Consider the following 19925-nt stretch of genomic DNA (forward strand, 5'->3'; position numbering starts at 1 on the left):
ACAATTGTCCAGTTGCCTACCAATCATATACCCAAAGGACTAGTGCCTTTAGAGAAGTTGTTTGACCAAAATGATGTGCCTCATAAGGTTTCCCAAAAAGAAGATTAGTCAGCGGTCCATAGGCATAACATAGGGAGCCCAGATCATCCAAAAAATACAAATTTGTCCACCCATTTGTCTATTGCCCAAAGTTTTGAATATTGCACCTTGATGAAGTAATTTGTTGATGTCTTTGCCCGGGAATATAGTGACCTTAAAATTTATGACAAAAAGATCATCCAACACAAGATCCCATTGGAGAAAGACACCATTCCTTTCAAGCAGAAGCTGAGACCCATAAATCCTTTGCTCCTTCCCCTGATTGAAAAAGAAATCAAGAAGTTGTTGGCTGCCAAAATCATAGTCCCTCTGAGATATTCAAAGTGGGTAGCCAATTTGGTAGTGGTGAGGAAGAAAAGTGGAGAAATCAGGTTGTGTGTTGATTTCAGGAACCTAAACAAATTCTCTAAGAAAGACAATTATCCTCTACCCAAGATGGAGCATTTGCTACAAAAAGTCTCAGGAGCCAAAGTCATGTCTTTCCTGAATGGATTTTCAGGGTATAACCAAGTTGATGTGCATCTAGATGAACAAGAAAACACTGCTTTCACCACTCCTTGGGGCACTTTCATGTACTCTAAGATGCTTTTTGGGCTAATGAACACTGGAGCCACCTTTCAGAGAGCTATGGATATAGCATTTGTGGGAGAGAAAGATAAATTTGTCCTTGTCTACCTGGATGATATAACAGTATACTCTAGTAGCCATCAAGATCATTTGCAGCATTTGAAGAAAGTGTTTCCGAAATGCAGGAGGTTTGGGATATCAGTGAATCCTAAAAAGTCACAATTTTCTTTAGAAGAGGGCAAGCTACTTGGACATGTTGTTTCTGCTGCAAGTGTCAAGATTGATCCAGAAAGAGTGAAAGCAATATAGACCTTGTTTGTACCAAGATCAAAAAAGGACATTCAGTCCTTTCTGGGCAAGATAAATTTCATGAGGAGGTTCATTCCTAATTTTGCAGAACTGGTAAAGCATATCACCTCCATGCTGAAAAAGGGATCAGAGATCAAATGGACTGATGCAGCAAGAAAATCTTTTAAAGCCATCAAGAGAGCTATTATGGAAGCTCCCACTTTGATCAACCTAGACTATAGCAAGGAGTTCCATATTTTCTCCTTTGCTTCAGGTGACACCCTTGTAGCAGTCTTATTACAGCAGGATAATGTGGGTTCAGAGCATCCAGTGGCATTCTTCAGCAAAACATTAAGGGATGCTGAACTGAGATATGATATCATTGAGAAGCAGGCCTATGCTCTTATCAAATCCTTAAAAGCATTCAGGATATACATTCTGCACTCCAAGGTAATTGCATATGTGCCCTCTGCTTCAGTAAAAGATGTACTAACGTAGCCAAATGCTGATGGAAGAAGGGAAATCATGGGAAGTTTGATGCTCTGTGGATTGGACCATTTTTCATTGCTCAGATCCAAGGGAACAACACTTTCATGCTACAAAGTATGGAAGGAAAGACAGTTTTTGATGGCCCAATTAATGGGCGATTTCTGAAAGTTTATATTGTTTAAGGTCTTCAGGCCTTAATGTTGTAAATATCTTGTTTTTACAAGTTTTAGTGTAGGCTTAATTAGACTCCATGCCCAATGGAATACTAGGCAATGTTTTTGATCTTGTGTAGAAGGCAGTGGTCTACGGTTCTTGAGACCTCACAGGGAGGATCTCATCCCCAGAAGGAGCCAGTGTTATCTCTGCTATTCAACGCTGATTTTCCAAGGTCAGAGACAAGCTCGGTCTGCTTGGTTGTGCTTAAAAGGCTTCCACATTGGCCGCTTTCTCCTTTTTCCTTCTATCCCGCTTCCTATCTGTCACTTATTCCTCTTTTTCCTTTCTAAGCCTAACAAATTAAACCCCTTTGACCTTAACATAAAACCTCACCCACATAATCTCGTGCTTTCATAGCTCACCACTTCCCATCTCCATCGTTGATCACCCCGTCGATCCAACGGCTCCTGTCGTGCCCGATGAAGTGACCTGCTCCACCAATCCCCACTATCAGATCATCTCCGTCGAGATCTGATGGCCTTCACACTTATCACGCCTGTAACTCACCTGAACGTTAGCGTGCAATGAGAGCGATTTTTCTCTCTCATCCGCTGCTACGTGTCGGCCACTGAGTGGCATCACATGCCCCCGTCCTTTTACCGCTTTACGCCCAAAAGCAATGCGATCAATACCAAAATCGCCTGACCAATCCGCCCCCGCTTGTTAACGCCCGCGCAGCTCCCCCGCCCGATCACCATCTAATCTACCCGCCAAAGATCTGACGGCCTCGAATGACCTTGCTCTCACCATGGTCGATAGCCTCCGCCGTCCAGTCCCCCGATCCGACAGCTATTCTCACCGCTCATCCAAATCGTCCACTTGCCCATGCAGTCCACATCCCCTGACCACTCCGCTTGCTCGAAGAAGGAAGATGACCAGCTTGCCATTACCAGTCGTTGTCAGACTTACAACAACCATATTTAACAAATAGTATGGCCAAGGGAGAAAGGGACAGAGCACGACCCTATGACTGCATTTAGCAGTTATGGAACCCCACTGGTACGAACACTCCAACTGCCTAAGAGGACAGCAGAGCACCTGAGCAGATCGGATTCACTCACTGCAGCAAGCAAGCACAGTCAAAGACTCCATCAGGCAGTTAAATGCAGATGGTGATCAATTATGACCCCTCCATACCTAAATGGCCAAGTGCCCTTGTAATGTAAAATCTATAAATACCCAGAAGAAAGATGTAATCAAGGTTGATGGTTGATGTTTTGATGTAAGGTTCAACTTCTAGGGATTGTAGGTATTTTGTCTCTTACAACGTCTCATCTTCATTTTCAGCTAATACAAGCTTCTTTTGTTGTCAACTGCTCACTTTCCATTTTCTTCTGTTCTAAGCTGTGCCTGATATGTTGAGTTCTTGATCTTTAAGGTTTAGCACTAGAAAGTTGTCATCCTATCTATGTGTTAGATTGTTGAATGTATCATTGAATAAGTTATTTAGGTTTCTTTTTATCTAGTGCCAGAGAGTTGTCATCTTGTCTGTGCATTAGTAGATTAGATTTATAGGCTTCTTTACTGGTTGCAGCTGGCCATCACATGGTCTTGTGCATCTGCTGGTGTGGTCAGTATTCTCCATATTCACCCAATCTCTAAACTGTGAGTAGTTGGTGGTCTAAATCCTTGTAGTCTGGGGGTGTTCATGCATGTCTGGATTGAAACAAAGTAGAAGTGGTTATCTGGTTTGGACAAGCATCATTCCTTCCATTCATCCATTGCAACAATAAGTTGAATTTATATGTTACCGGGCATCTCTGAGCTACAACCTAGGAGAGTTTCTTGGAATCCTAACAAAGCTCTGTGCTCTACCCTTAACATTTAGCTATTTGAAATGCAGAAATGGACCAAAAAAATAACTAGAGCTCTAAGAAAAGCATACCTTGTAATCAAATTTAGTTTTTCCCTTAATCTTCATATTGAGCAGGGCTTCAACACCATCTTTAGTAAAAAATTCTGAAACATTTGTTTGCGCATTGGGGTTCCCACTGTCAGCAAGATCCGACATTTCTTGATTGGAAATCACTTCAGAGAAGGCTTGGCGAGCCCTTATCTTTGGGGAAGCATCCATTACCTTAGTCCCAAATATATCACACCCAATCCTTTGTTTCTTATCATAGGGACTAGCAATCACCTCCCCTTGATTTTCCTTATGCTGCATTTTTCAAAAACATAAAATCATCATTAAGCATACAAAAACCCATTTTCATGATAAAAATCGTTATCAGTAAATATAGAGCAACCCTTCTCAAAAGAACATATTTATCGGTTAATTTACATAAATCCACTTCAAAACTAGATTAAGATTGAGAAATACAGATATGAGAATCGATATCTATGTATTTTTACTTATACTGTAAGGACTCTTATGTCCACTAGCAGGGGATTTGGGTTGCTTTGCAAATGCCTTCATTTTCGATCTGTAAATATTTGTTATCTTTTCAACAAAACTCGATCCCCCAACCTTGCAGTCCTATCAATGCCTGTGCATTAAACACATCAGTGTTCTTAGAGCTCTTTTTGACCACAAGCCGAACCCTTATCTAGTGTCGTTCACTAAATAAGAACCCAGTGAAGCCAACAGTACTAGATCTTACATCTGGTATAAAGATTAGAGTGGGCAGCGCTGGATGTAGAAAAAGCCAGAAAAGATGAGCAGGCTCACCAGCCTGATAACAGGAGACTTTCAACTTCCTCAACAGAATAGTCGAATGGTTTAAGTGTTCAAGCTCTGTCTCTCCATTGATTTAAGAAATATTGATGAATATGAGCTCGACTGCTAATGCATTCTAGATGTATTTGCTACCGATGTTTAACAATCACTAGCAGCAAGTCTGAGCTCCTAGATAACAAATTCTGGATTTCATCAATATAGAAAATCATTCAAATCAACAGTTTGTTTTAACATTGCCCATGCTTAATTGCTTCTTTTGGAAAATATAGTTGTGTAATATGCACAAATTCTCGCTATCAAAATTGAAAGGAATTCTATTTCAAGTTAGACACTCTGCTTCAATCTCAAAAGAGGCAAGGGAAGCCAAGCGACATGGCTACTATAGGTCAAGGCTTGAGGGAAAGGAAGCAAGCGACGTAGTTGCTATTGATCAGGGTTGTGGATAAGCTGGGACACTTGTGTTGTTCATGCAAAACACAAACTTGAAACTATACACCTGGTCTTCAGTTGGCTCGTTCAGGGAATGACATCCATGTAAATACAAAATTAAGGAAAATTAAAATTATCAAACATATGCTGACTTAATTAAATATATTTTGTATTCATATGGTTGAAAAATACATAGTTCTTTGCATCAGGAAGGCAATTTCTGCTTACCAAACATAAGTATTCCTAGATATGCATTTAACATGGAGGCTTCGATTTCTATGCAACATGTTAGAACGATTCTTAGATATGCATTTAACATGAAGGTTTCAGTTTCTATGCAACATCTTAGAACGATTCCTTATTTCTCAGGCTGATCAACATGGAAGGGTCCTAGTGTTCTAGAAATTTGTTTGGTGGCATGTTAGTTTATCCAGCTAGAAAACTTGAGTTTTCAATATGGATTTTAAGCATTTCTCCTAAACCTTATGTAAATGTAATGAATGCGAGTTCTCATTAAGGGATGGATGGGTGTTTGCAGGAGTCTGATTATCTATGTAACTGTACTTAGTTTCTTCTACATGTTTTTAGTTTTCAATTACTAAGGTAATTGTAATCAGTTGTCACATGTGTCCTTACCTATTAGTTGCTTCAATGCAATATGTATTCTTATTATGTTTTGTAAATGTCATAGCATTCTCCTTTTGTTTACTTGAAGGTTGGTCTTTCCTTTGTTCATGGAAGCCACAGAAGTTCATTCACTAATATTAATTCCCTTGGTTTTTTTATTGACTCTAAAGTTCATTAAACTAGATTGAGTTCAAGTGTTGGTTGGGGGGGATTTTAGTTGTCTCCAGCGTCTTAATTATTCTCCCAGTTTCAATAGTTTTTTGTATAGCTCCTCGCCACGACAATTCTCTCATACAGACAATTGTAAATTGCAACTTATTTGGAAATTTTGATGATGACATTGCGAGTTTGAAAAAGAAACAACAAGTTTACATTTGTGATATGTTGCCAAATTGATTTAATATTGATAACTTATTTAGAAAGTTTGATGATGACTTTGCGAGTTTGAAAAAGAAACAACTTCCTTGATGAAGCAATTTCTTAAAAAATAATGGAAAATTCTGCACAATGTTGAGTAATTTATGGTTATAATGCCAAACTTTCAAATTGCCAATTGGTTGTAATTGTCAATTATCATCAACATCGACAATCATAAACTTTGCTTCGCAACAATTCTTGTTAACCATCACTTTGATTCCTATATTAATTCCTTTCTCATGCCAACTTTTCACATTACACTATCATTTTCCTTTTCCCATTTAGATGCACTCATCTTCAATACTTTCCTCTTGTGGTGTCACTAAAAGCTTCAGGAGAATATGTTGATCTTCTTTATTTTTTATTTCTTTTATTCTTCGGGTGAATATGCCGCTCTTGTTTATTTTTTAACTTTTTTAATTTCTTTATTGTGTATCGGTAGGAATGAGAATCATTATTTCTTTATTTTCTATGGGGAGGAATGAGAAACGAAAAAGAGTTAGATACACCACTTTTTATTTTATATATATAATCTTATGGGCTTTTCTATTTTTTTATGAAAAAGTATTTGGATGGTATATTCCTGGTTAGGTAATTTTAAGGAATTTTATTAAATTCCAATTTGTTATCTATAATTTCTATATTCGGTTCAATCAATTAAATTAATCTTTAATATTAAATATTTAAATGTAAGTATGATAAGATGTTTGAACATTATATTTTTTTCTTATTTTATCATTAAGACATTTAAATCTAAATAAATAATTATACTTATAAGTTATTATTCCCTGCAGCAGCATGGTAATAGCGCATTCAAAAAGCATTGATGTTGACATTAAATCTAAATTTACCAAAAAATTAAACCATGTTATCTAATGTTTACATTTGAGAACATTTTATTTTTTATTTTTTTATTTTTTAAATCTAATTTTTCTAAACCGGGTAAGGCGTTGTTTCAATAATATTAAACACAACATTGCCAATATAAATTAACATCACCAGAAGAGTGTACCAGGGTACGATTAACATTATTAATTTTTTTTTAATATTTTTAATATTGAAATTACTATTTAAAAAAATTGCCAAATTTTCTGCTGAAATTTCCAATATTTTTCAAACCAACTAAGCCACATACGTCATTGTTTGAATAATATTAAACACACGACATTGCCATATATAAATTAACATGGCTAGAAGTGTGTATTACAATCAACATTATCAAATTTACATTGTATATTTTCCAATGCCACCCATGAAAAACACTAAATTTCTTGAACCAATTGGCTCTGGGTCTGTAGATGACACATTAAAAGAAAAAGAAAAAGAAAAATTGTTATATAACATCTTGGAAAAAAAACTATATGAGAGAGACATTACTTTTGACTAACTTTTAGATTGATTACATTTAACCCAAACTAATTACATCATAACAATACAAAATTAATTAATAACTAAATTAAACTAAGCCACAAAAAATGCTAACTATATAACGGCTTTATTATATATAACTTTCACTTATATTTTATCTGATCAAAATATTATTTCGACAACCATACCAACTATACTTTTATAAAAAAAATAAACAACCCACCAAAATCTCACAACTTATAAATGATCTTATTTAATTATATGAACATTTTCATCTGACAATAATACTTTGACTAATTTTCCTAAAATAAAAGGAATTTTTCTTAGTATACATCGTGGGTTAAAATACTTCAAATCACATTACTATTTCATTGTGAGCTTCACAGGAATTGGCTGGCCTTCGTTTATGAGAGGCTATCACAAGGCCGGCCTGCTTTTACTCGTCTTCGGCAGAAAATTTAACATTCGATCATATGAAAGTTTTATATTTTTATTATATCAAAGTTTTATACTTTTATTATATCAAAGGTTTTATATTTTTATTATTGGGTAATTAATAAATATATAATTTTTATGTTGTATGAGTTTTTGGAACGTGGGAATGTTAGAAATTCTGGTACAAATGTCAGGAAACATTAGAAATTCCCCAAATTTTACAACAAATAGTTAATGAAGAGTAGTAATATTATATAATAAATAATGATAATAATAATAATTATTTATATAATTTATATAATAATCAAAATTAATATTGAATCAAAATATTCAAATATTAAAATCAATTTAAATATATAAATAATAAATATATAATCTCTCTTATATATAAATATATTCTTTAGGTGTCTCTCTCTGAGTCTCTCCCTTTTATATATATAAAATATTGAAATGTCAAGTTCATTATGACACATGACGAGTCTTTGAAACAATCTGGCTTAAAAATACAAAGGAACAGTTTTACATATGTTTCTCTAGTTATTCTTAAGAAAAAAAGTAAAGCAACTCTAATGTTTAAGCATTGAATGCCACATACAATATGCACACACAATCTTCAGTGATATATATACATAAACATCAAAATAAATACTAATTAGGGTGACATCCCACATATTACTCTTACATCCAGATGCCACAGGCTTCCTTAACCCATCAAAGATTGCTCCAATATCTCCATTAAGAATATCGGTGTTAAGAATATCCTGAGAAGGTTTCAACTAAGGCTCATGTTTTGTGGGTAGTTCAGCATATTTCTTTATAGACTTTGTATTCCCCAACCCCAGACAACATTGGAACTTTCTCAAGCTCCTTTCCCAAGCTCCCATTGCAACTCTACTGAAAAGGGAGCATTCACATATAGTTCCAAAGCTCCCAAGAGCACGGGAACCAATGGAACGAGTTTCCCAATTCTTGGGAGCGGTTCCGTGTAAGAGAGTATAATTGTCTTTCAATAATGAAAATCCTATATTTTTTAATTAGAGGTAATTTGTAAAATATATAATTATTATTATTACTTCCAAAAATTAACATTCTTATCACAGATAATTTGCAGAATATATAATGATAATTGTTATGTAAGAAAAATAACATTTTTAGGTTAATTTACAAAATATATAATAATTATTTTATAATATAAATGTATTATATTTTTTAATAATTTGATAAAAATAAATTAATAATTTAATGATGAATCACACTTTTGCTCTGTGTAGGCAGGGCCGAAGGGTCGAGGGGCTGGTTGGGGTCGAGGTAGGTCGAAGGACGAAGGGTCGAAGGCTCAGGGGTTGGAAGGTAGGTCGAAGGCTCAGGTGTTGGAAGGTAGGTCGAAGGTAGGTCGAAGGCTCAGGTGTTGGAAGGTAAGCCGAAGGCTCAGTTGTTGGAAGGCTGAAACCAAAAGTTAAAACTAGAAAAAAAAAAAAGCAGAGGGCGGGGTAGAAGGGTCCCCATGCCGACAGGGTCGAAGGTGCTGAGGGTTCAGGGAACATAAGCAGAGGTTCTGGTGGGGTAGGCTGAAGGGCAGGCCGAAGGGCGGAGATTAAATTTTAATCTATTGACGCTAGTTGGAGGTTGAAAAAAGATAACCCAACAAGGTTGGGTGGGGTTGGTGGATGTTTGGTTGGAAGGTGGGGTGATGGGGCCCCATCAAGGAGGGGTCTCCCATCAAGGAGGGGCCCCATCTTACTATACAAGGCATTCCATCTTACTATATAATACATTTGGCCCAATCTCGACTTAAGGGGTGGCAGTTAATTTAGAATATATTGGTCAAAAATTTCTATCATATAATTTTTATAATAAACTTTTTTCATGATCGCCAAAAACTAATATAACATTTAAAAAAACACAAAAACCCTAACAAACTACATTAGATAACATTAATCGAAATTAAAAATAAAAAATAAAAATAAATAACATTAATCGAAATTAAAAATAAAAAAATAAAAATAAATAATGCATTATCATGATAGTTTCCAACCACAAAATCCTATGGTATAACAAATTATTTAATAAATTCATCCATGTGATAAACTGGATCGTTATCTACGTGAATTACAACATATCTCAATCTCCATGTATTATCAGTTTAATGGATTGATAGCATGAGTATTTATTTGAATAAAATAATGTATATCGCGACCATTGTCTAAAGCGATTAAAACATAATAATAAAATAATTTATTTTAATAAATTTTTATTAATTCAAATATGATTCGGATCATGAAAAAGTTCTGTTCGAGAAAAGATAGAAACATAGAAACATACGCAAAAAGTTTTTAAAGTAAAAAAATGTTTAAAATTTAAAAAAAATATCTGATATTTTGAAAAAATATCTAACATTTTTTTGGGTCGAAACTAGGTTGATTAAAATAAATAATATATATATTTTTTGAATTTTGATAACTTATTAAAATTAATATTAATATAATAAAATTATTAAAAATATATATAATAAGTATAATATTTTTTTAAGCAAAAAATGTTCAAAAATTAAAAAAACTGATATTTTGAAAAAATATCTAAGAATTTTTTTGGTCGAAACCAGGTTAATTAAAATAAATATTTTTTTTTTTTTAATTTGATTAAAAATATTAAATTATTAAAAATAATATTAATATAATAAAATTATTAAAAACATATATAATAAGTATAATATTTTTTTTAAGCAAAAAAAATAAAAAATTTATGATGATGATGATGGTGGTGGTTACCGTCCGCTGAGACCAAATTATTAAAATATATATAAAAAATGATATTTTGAAAAATATCTACTTTTCGTTTGAAACTAATAAAATTAAAATAAATAGTATATATATATATTTTTTGAATTTTGATTAAAAAATATTAAATTATTAAAATTAGTATTAATGATAAATCCAATTTATTCTGCTGCTTTGTAGACTTTAGAAAGGCTTTCGATACGGTTCCTAGATACAACCTTTGGAATAGGTTAGAAGAGCTAAAGGTTCCTCTTGAGTTAAGAGCTGCTGCTATAAGGCTATACGAGAATGTAATTGCCAAGCTAAAGAACAATGAGGGGTGGTCAAAAGATATTAAGTGTAACATCGGAGTTAAACAAGGTTGCCCCCTCTCCCCTACTCTATTTGGCATTTACATCGATAAGCTCGAAGGTTATTTAGAAGAAGCAGGATGTGGTGGCACAATCTTAGCTGGGATAGTCATTATCCTTCTTCTCTATGCTGACGATATTGTTCTTCTGGCAAGGTGCCCTTCTGATCTTGATAAGCAACTCAAGCTTCTTAAGGATTTCTGCTCTACCATGGGTATGACTGTTAACACAGACAAAACAAAAGTTATGATTATCAAATCTAAAAAGGACACTTGCGCTAATTTTACGTATGACAATAATAACTTGGAGGAAGTGTATTCTTACAAGTACCTAGGAATTGATATCCATCACAAGCTCAATTGGAACCATAGCATTGAGAAAAGGATCAATGGGGGATGGAAAGCTTATTTTGGTCTTGAAAATAATTGTAAAACAGCAAACCTCGTAATGTGGGATAAAAAGAAGTTCCTCTTTGAAACCTTAGTCACTCCTGTTATCTTATATGGCTGTGAAGTTTGGGGCTGCAGCATCTCCAGAGAATCATGGAGGAAGATTGAGCAAATCCAGAAGCGTTTTATAACTTATAACCTGAAAATTAAAAGTAATACACCCTATCCTATTCTCCTTATAGAAGCAGGTCTTTCTTCTATTGAGAGCCTAGCTATGCTCAGGTTTCTGATGTACAAGCACAAGCTCAATAACATAGACAATCATAGACTTCCTAAGCTAGCTTTAACTTCCAGCCAAAATCACCTGAGGCTTAACCGAGGATGGCATAAGGACACAAGGGCCTGGTTAAACTATTGGGAGATCAATGAGAATGATGCTTTGCAAAACATAAATAACATTAAAGATATTGTTACTTCTAAGTTCAAAGAAAAATTGTGGTGTGAGAAAGATTTAGCGTCTAAAAGAAAATTAAGTTATTATAAGAAGGTCATCAACCCCACCCTTGAGGATCAAAAGTATCTCTCTATTCTAACTAGCTCAAAAAAGAAAATTAATATAGCAAAGATTAGAACGAATTCTCATGAGCTCCATAGTGAGACTGGCCGCTGGGTAGTTCCTAAAACGCCATGGATGGAAAGGATCTGCCATATTTGTGAGAATAAGAGCATCGAGGATGAAAACCACTTCCTCTTAGAGTGCCCTGCATACAACCACATTAGATCTCAATTTCACAACCTTTGTTATAATACTGACCTTTCTAGCCTTTTACAATGCCAAAATTATAGTGAACTCGGGAGGCTTCTCTCCAAGCTTTTTGAGCATCGGAATAAAATCATAAATCAAAATAAATAATTCGTCTTTTTAGGTCCGATAGATCATTATTTGGTCTCAGTGGACGTTAACAACCATCATCATCATCATCATCATAATAAAAATTATTAAAAATATATATAATAAGTATAATAAAATTATTAAAAAATATAGATAAAAATGTAAATTGGTTTTTAAATTATTTTACGTTTTTTATTTTAAACATTTTTTTACAGATTATATAATAAATGTGGATAAGATTATGATTTTTGATAATTTAAAATATATTTTAGATTGTATAAATAGATTCTCTCTATATTAGTAATCTACAGATATTCATTACTTTGGTCTACCTGTCTAAGATGGAAGTTCAGGCCTAAACAACTTGTTTAAGAGTAGGGAGTTAGTTATCAATCTTGCTTTGATCTTTATAGAAGTCACACACCCAAATAGAGATCTTTAGAAACAAAAGCACTTGATCATGTATCTTAATAAATCCTTATTAATTCAAATATGATCTGGATCATGAAAAAGTTCGTTTAAGAAAAGATAAATAGATAAAAACAGAAGCAAAAAGTTTTTAAAGCAAAAAAAATGTATAAAAATTTAAAAGATTCTGATATTGTGAAGAAATACCTAACATTTTTTTGGTTTGAAATCAATAGGATTAAAATAAATAATATATATATAATTTTGTTTGATATTTAATTAAAAATATTAAATTATTAAAATCAAAGTTATATGGATGGAGTATTAGTATAATAAAATTATTAAAAAATATAGATAAAAATGTAAATTGGCTTTTTAATTATTTTAATTTTTAATTTTTAATTTTTAATTTTTAATTTTTAATTTTTAATTTTTAATTTTTAATGTTTTTTATAAACTTTGTAATAAGCGTGGATGAGATTGTGCTTTTTAGTTATTTAAAATACACTTTAAATTATATAAATGGATTGGCTGCGTATTAGTAATCCATTACTTTGGTCTACTCAGTGACCAATGTAAGATTGAAGTCCAAGACCAAACAAAGTGTTTAAAAGTTGAGTTAGTCATAGATCTTACTTTGATCCTTATCAGAAATCACAGACCCATATAGAAATCTTTAAAAACCCTTAAAGCTCTTGAATGTGTACCACTCACATTTGTAATTTTAATAAATATCTAACAAGTATCTACTAACTATAATTTTATAATTTTAATAAATATCGAACAAGTATCTACTAACTATAATTTTATAATTTTAATAAATATCGAACAAGTATCTACTAATTATAATTTTAACAAATATCTTACAAGTATTTTGAACAATCTCATATAGAAATCTTTAAAAACCCTTAAAGCTCTTGAATGTGTACCACTCGCATTTATAATTTTAACAAATAACTTACAAATACAAATATCTACTAACTATAATTTTAACAAATATCTGCTGACTATAATTTTAACAAATATCTTACCAGTATGAGTATCTACTAACTATAACGAGTATCTCTTACCAGTGTTTTTAACAAGCATCCACTAGGTATAGACAAAAACCTATCACAGTTAACAAATGGCATCCAAAATTATATGCTGGTTCATAAAATCATTTATGGAGCACCCTTTTTGCCTGGAATTATAAAGAGAAAAAGCAATGGCAAAGCCCAACAAATTGATAGAAAGCTGCTGTATGGGATGGAGACATCCGATATGATATCTCTGTGATACCAGACGCGTAAAAGAATAGCAGAAAGGAAGCACAGAATGCATAAAAATGGTTTCCGAAGAACAATATGCAAAGGAAGAAAATCGCTGTCAAAGTAGAAACCCACCATGAAAAGCGCTGCAGACATGAAGAGCAGGAGACAAACTTTAGAATAGACTCATTCACCCCTTATTGGTCACTCAACTTTTTTGTGACAGAAACACGTAACGCAGAAACGTCAAAGGTAAGGTAAAAAGAAAAAAGAAAAAACGTAACGGTGGTGTGTCACACTAGGAAATTGATTTGATGTCAATATATCACTAAAATTGATATATACATTTTATATATATATATATAAAAGATAACTATCTTCGTCAACAAGATAAAATTGGATAAAGTCACTGTATAAGATGACTCATCAAGAGTATGATGATATATCTTCAATGATATTATGAGATATTCAATGATATTATGAGATATGTTATGTCTCTTTATTTTATTTTTAAATTAATTAATTTTATTTATTTAGATTTAAATTATATTATTTATTTATCTATAAAATATTAAATCATTTATGTTAAATAAATTTTTTATATGAACTTCAAATTTTTTATATGAACTTTTCCATTTATTTATTTTTTTTAATTTATCTCTTCCTCTCTATTACAATGACATAGCTCGTGTAAATCCCACTGCAGAGTCATCGGTTGGCCTGCTACTGATGTAAAGATTGGTGATAATTTGAAAAATATAACCAAATTTGTAGCTAAAGCTCGTGTAAATCCCCCTGCAGAGTCATCGGTTGGCCTGCTACTGATGTAAAGATTGGTGATAATTTGAAAAATATAACCAAATTTGTAGCTTTTTCTTCAGCAAAGTACCTCCAGGACTGGAACTGCAAATATCATGAAACTGCCCCAACATATGACAGGTTTCCATGAAAAAGAAAAGAAAGCAAGAGATGTGCATCATTCTATAAACACGCACAACATAATATGCCTAATTCTACTGGTAAGGTAACATGTCCTTTAAAAAAATATTAAATACACTTTAACTATTATTCTCAAGAGCTTTGTACAAGAAATTTCTGTATGATACTTGCTCATTGAAAAACGAGAAGAACTCAGAAGAACTCAGGATAAAATAAAATAATAATGCCTTAAATCATTTCTGTATGATACTTGCTCATTGAAAAAGGAGAAGAACTCAGGATAAAATAATAATGCATTAAATCAATAAATCAGAACAAGATCCAATAAGACCCATTACATTGATAATGAGACCGTGATGAAGCCCAAAAATTGCAACAAATTTTAATCATTTTCTAAACATGTAAATTAGCCTTACTAATGGGGATGAACAAAAATGAGTCTAATCCTATATCCAATATAATTCTATGTACAGTATTCAAAACTGTCAATGTAAGAAGTGTATGTATGAATTTGGGGTTATACTTTGAAGAACTGAAGGAATTGGGCGCTGTACTGTTCTTTGCCTTGTAAGCTTCATTTGTTTTGTCTGTAGATTTCTGTAGATCTTCCAGTGTACCATCCACCATAGTTTTTAGTGCAAATAGTTACCCAAAAATGTCTTTGCACCATCCACACTGGGGAAATAAGGTGGTTCAAAATATATCTGAGACAGGGCATCACAAGCACCTAGATATGATGGACCCTTCATTTCAATGCTACCCATGACTGCTACTACCAGCTGCTGATATGAGAAGAAAAACCTTTTCACCGCGGCTTCTATTGCCTGGAAGGCCAACAGAACATGTATTGTTGCAGCATGATAAGCACCTGAAGTGCTATGTGATGGAAGTCCATGTGAATGAAACAAATGCATAAGTGCCTCCTGGAGCCTTGGTCCACCCTTTGGATCAGCCTCAACACCCATGACTTTGGGCACCAGATGCCTTAGTTCCTTGCATGCATTTGTAAGGTCTCTGAGGGGGGCAGACCGAAGGCAATATGCACCTGCAGGAGTACTGGTGCTGCTAATTGCCAACTGGTGTTTAAGGCGAAGGAAATCATCTGGGTCCATCACTAGAAGCAAATTCACAATTTCTGTGAGCATCTTCCATATCCTTTCAACCATCCAACAGTCTGTGGATGCTCCTACGAAATCCCCAGAGTCTATTCTTTGATATATTCTGTGCAACAATTCTTGGGCTACAAATACCCAGGCCTCAAAGATCTGGAGGACATTGCAGAGTGTGGAATCTTCTGGATTATGGAACTGTTTATGTTGTTTTAAAGAGTGCAAATAGCTTGGCTTGCATATTCTATCATATTCAAGAATAGGCTTACCTGACAGATTTGGTTCCCCCAGACCTAAAGTGAAGGGAGTCCTCTGCATATGGCCTTCAATGGCCAGCCATATTCTAGAAACCATAGCTTCAGCTCTTTTCCATGTACCCAAACGAGGAAGTAAGCTCTCTTCACTTGTTCTGCTAACCACAGGTAAAGCACCAGGTCTCTGCCATACCTCCTGGGCAACTTTCGTAGCAAGAACACCGCTACTTACTGACAAATGAACAGTGGGAACCTGCTTGTCATCTTCACAAATCATTGAAATCAACTCAATCTGAGAACCAGTTAAGGATTCAAGCCTTCTTTTCCATTCCTCTTTGTCAATGTAAGTCCTTGTGTCACAGAGGACAGACGAAACAAACCGAAAAGTAATCTCCAATGACTGTAATGCAGGCTTTACCAACCCCTCTCTAGACCAACCAGGCCATTCCTTGAATTTCCACATGGCACTGAGCTCGGGGAGATGCACATACTGCTCGTAGGCCGCACACTCCATGGGGGAGGGCTCTATGGACTCTTCAACAAGGGCAAAATATCTCATGGGCCCCGTTGAAGGTGCTATTCTGTTGGGATTCGAATCATAAGTGTCTTGTACCCGTTTGGCATTATTACCACTGCCCTGGGGACCTTCTATTCCTTCCATGTTATTGCTGCTATTGCTCACCTCCATCATACTCATTCAATAGCCTGATAGGATCAAGTACTGAACAAACCAGATCAAATGCTCTGCAAAAATAGTTTAATTTCTTAGACTTTTTGAATCAATCCTGCTGAATTAAAATCCGTGCTATTAACTCCTCCCACACAAACACAGAACGTAGAAATTTAATACTTATTAACAAAATAAATTTTGCACCTACCAGGCGATCGGGTTCTAAGAAAGACAGTTATAGTAATTCACTCCTTAAGGCAAACGAAAACCATAACAACCACCCAACGAAGTATCAAAAATACAAAACAAAAAAAGAAAGAAAGAAACCAACCATATAGTTAGCAGAAATTCCAAATACAAAAACACAAGACCCCAAATCAAAAAAATTAAAAAAGGTCTAAAAGTCAGAAACCATTTCTGGATTGCTCCAAATACAGATCCAAATCATATCACTTGGAACCCAACTCATAAGATTAGCAGGAGCCTTCATTTGTTCGGGCCAAAAAACCAAATTAAACCATAATTTGCTCTTAACACAAAAATCCAAAACATTCTACACCAAAGAAAGCTATCGCTTTTCTTTACATAGACAAAATGATGCATGCATGTTTTTAATCCTAGCTGAATAACTCCATTGAAATAAACATATTGACTGTGTAGCAGGGGCTAGCTGGACTTTATAATAATATGTTCTAGTGACGAGCCCCTAACAAATATCATAAAATCAACAGAAAGTGTGGGCATAATACATTTAACAATTACATAATTTGGTCCCGAACACAATCCCGAAACCCTAGCAAATAAACCATCTGTCATATGATTTGAATAATGAAACAACAACAGAATTTTGTTCACCCAAAGTATAAAACAAATAACACCAGATAGGTCTCAATTCACAGAAACAATAACATAAAAACCCAAATAACATAAGAAACAGCCCAAATCATCAAACGTGCAAGATGGAAGCTGAGGCCTTCAGGACATACCTATCGCTCTGTGTTGATATTTTTCTCAGTATGCCGAAGCAGAGCAGCCCTCAATGGCCTCCAACGTCCAAACTGCTTCAAATGTTCAGAAACCCCACAAGATGTAACTTCTCAACTGAACTGTAATGCACAGACCTCAATCAAGGTCCACCTGCATCTAATGGCATTAAGCAACCAACGACCTGGAATCACATATGATTGAATTGGGTGCGGGCCTGAAGAGCTAATCAACAATCCCAAAAGCTTCAAATTACTGAAAAACTGAATATTATGACTGAAAGGGCAGGGATTTATGTTTCTATAATGACGAAGACACAAAGCGAGATTGAAGGCACAGGATATTGAAGAGGTAAATTGTCTGATGATGAAAAATGGATGTCGTAGCGAGTGGAGTATATATTGGGATTTCAATCAACCGACTCGAAACACGGAATGTCAAACGCAATATTTTCTACTGCGCGTCTTATCGCTTCATTATCAAAAATGGCTGCCGCATCAGTTGCATGGGCGGTGGATCCAGCTATAAGAATTTAAATAAAATAAGAAACTGAACCACGAAGCCTCCGACTCTTTCTACTAAAGTATGAACGGGGGCATTACTGGTAATAATGGTCTACCACTAACAGCATTAAACAGAGGATATTAGCGGTAATAAAAGTCAATTAACTGGGGCTTTTAGTGGGTAATTATAATAGTCTTAGTCTTTACATATTCCCAGAAGAAGAGGAAAGAGCCTGCCGCCTCACTCATTCCATCATAATCCCACACGGCATTTGTGAACTAATTCAAATTCAAACGCCTCCAGGAAAATGAGATGGGCATTTGAATTGAATAATGTGGAGGATTTGGTCTGGAATGGGCAAGGCATTTAAGTGTCCTTATCCTCATCTGGTTTTTGTGGGCACCCACGTCGTGGTTTTACCAGTTCCGCCATTATTGGCATTGTCCCCCACTCTGGTCTGTTTGGACAAAAAACCCCTTATTAAATGGAGGCAGCGTGGAATTCGAACCCGCGATATAACGGTAGACTTGTCCGTAAACTCTTACTGACACGTCACAGCCATGGCCGGTGAGACATCCGGCCGCCCTGGAGCGCGTGGCAGCAGCATCACGGCCGCAACTTACTGCTTGCCAGGTCAGCGTCTGCGTTGGGTTGGTGGTTCCGGCCACTAGCCCTCGGGGGCTGATGAGGTTTTTTGGTTTTAAGTCTCTCGGATGGAGCGGGGTATTCGAGGTGTACAAAATTATTACACCTGTAAATGGCTATTTTTTTTTGGGTTTGGGGTTAAATTTTGTAAGCCATTAATTTTTATATTTTTGGTGGTTAAATTTTGTAAATATATTAAAATGTTTAATTTTATTTTTGTTTGGGAGTTAAATTTTGTAAATGGGTAATTTTAATGGTTAAATTTGTAAATGGATTAAAATGCTAATATTTACAATTGAATTTTGTAAATGGTTAATTTTCCATATTTTTAGACTTAGATTTTGTAAATGGGTAATTTTCCATATTTTCAACGTTAAATATTGTAAATGCTTAATTTTCCATATTTTCGGGTTAATTACATAAATTGTTAATTTTTCCTATTTTGGAATTAAATTCAGTAAATAATTAATGTTCCATATTTTCAGGGTTAAATTTTGTAAATGGTTAATTTTCTAGAGTTAAATTTTGTAAGTGGATTAGTTTTCCATATTTTTATTAGAAAAGTTGTTAATTTTCATTTTTTAATTAAATTTTATAAAATAAGATTATTTTATTTTAAAGATAATTAAAATTTTATAAAGATTATATCAAATTATTATAAATTCGGAAAATTTTACAATAATATTATTAAGCATTTTATAATTTGTATATTAGAGATTATTCTTAAAATTTCCTTCTTAAAAGGATATTTAGGTCCCTTGTATATTTTAGAATAAGCTTTTCATAATTTTAATTTAATTATTAGTGATTATTAGATGGATGGTAGAGATTTAACCGAATGTGCCGGAATGTTCTTAGTAGTAATCACAAATCAAGGGTTAAGATTTATCTTCACGTTAGTTATTTCATTTTAATTTATTTATCTCAAATTAACTAATTAAAGAAAATGTCATATCAATGTGTGGGTATGTAGTATTGATAAACCATGGTATTGACCCATGGTATCGTAACAAAAACTATTTACAAAATAAGAATTTCTTGAGTGAAGTTGGGGTGAATTTTATAAGTGATTAATTTTTCATATTTTATGGTTTTCTTTTATGTGTTAAATTTTGTAAATGATTAATCCTTCATATTTTTAG

General features: G+C 34.0%; 1 pseudogene across 1 annotated transcript; it reads right to left on the reverse strand.

Annotated features, from left to right (window-relative positions):
• Positions 1–14898: 14898 nt before the first annotated feature.
• On the reverse strand, positions 14899–18573 carry LOC149147111 (nematode resistance protein-like HSPRO2 pseudogene; annotated as a pseudogene). Its single transcript, XR_016262263.1, has 2 exons — positions 17637–18573; positions 14899–16724 (listed from the first exon to the last, which is right to left on the reverse strand). The product of XR_016262263.1 is annotated as a nematode resistance protein-like HSPRO2 pseudogene (transcript).
• Positions 18574–19925: the final 1352 nt, after the last annotated feature.

This window comes from Pinus tabuliformis, chromosome 9, assembly GCF_031772625.1.
Source record: "Pinus tabuliformis cultivar Carrire ecotype Pingquan chromosome 9, CPIR1, whole genome shotgun sequence".
Classification (NCBI taxonomy): Eukaryota; Viridiplantae; Streptophyta; class Pinopsida; order Pinales; family Pinaceae; genus Pinus; species Pinus tabuliformis.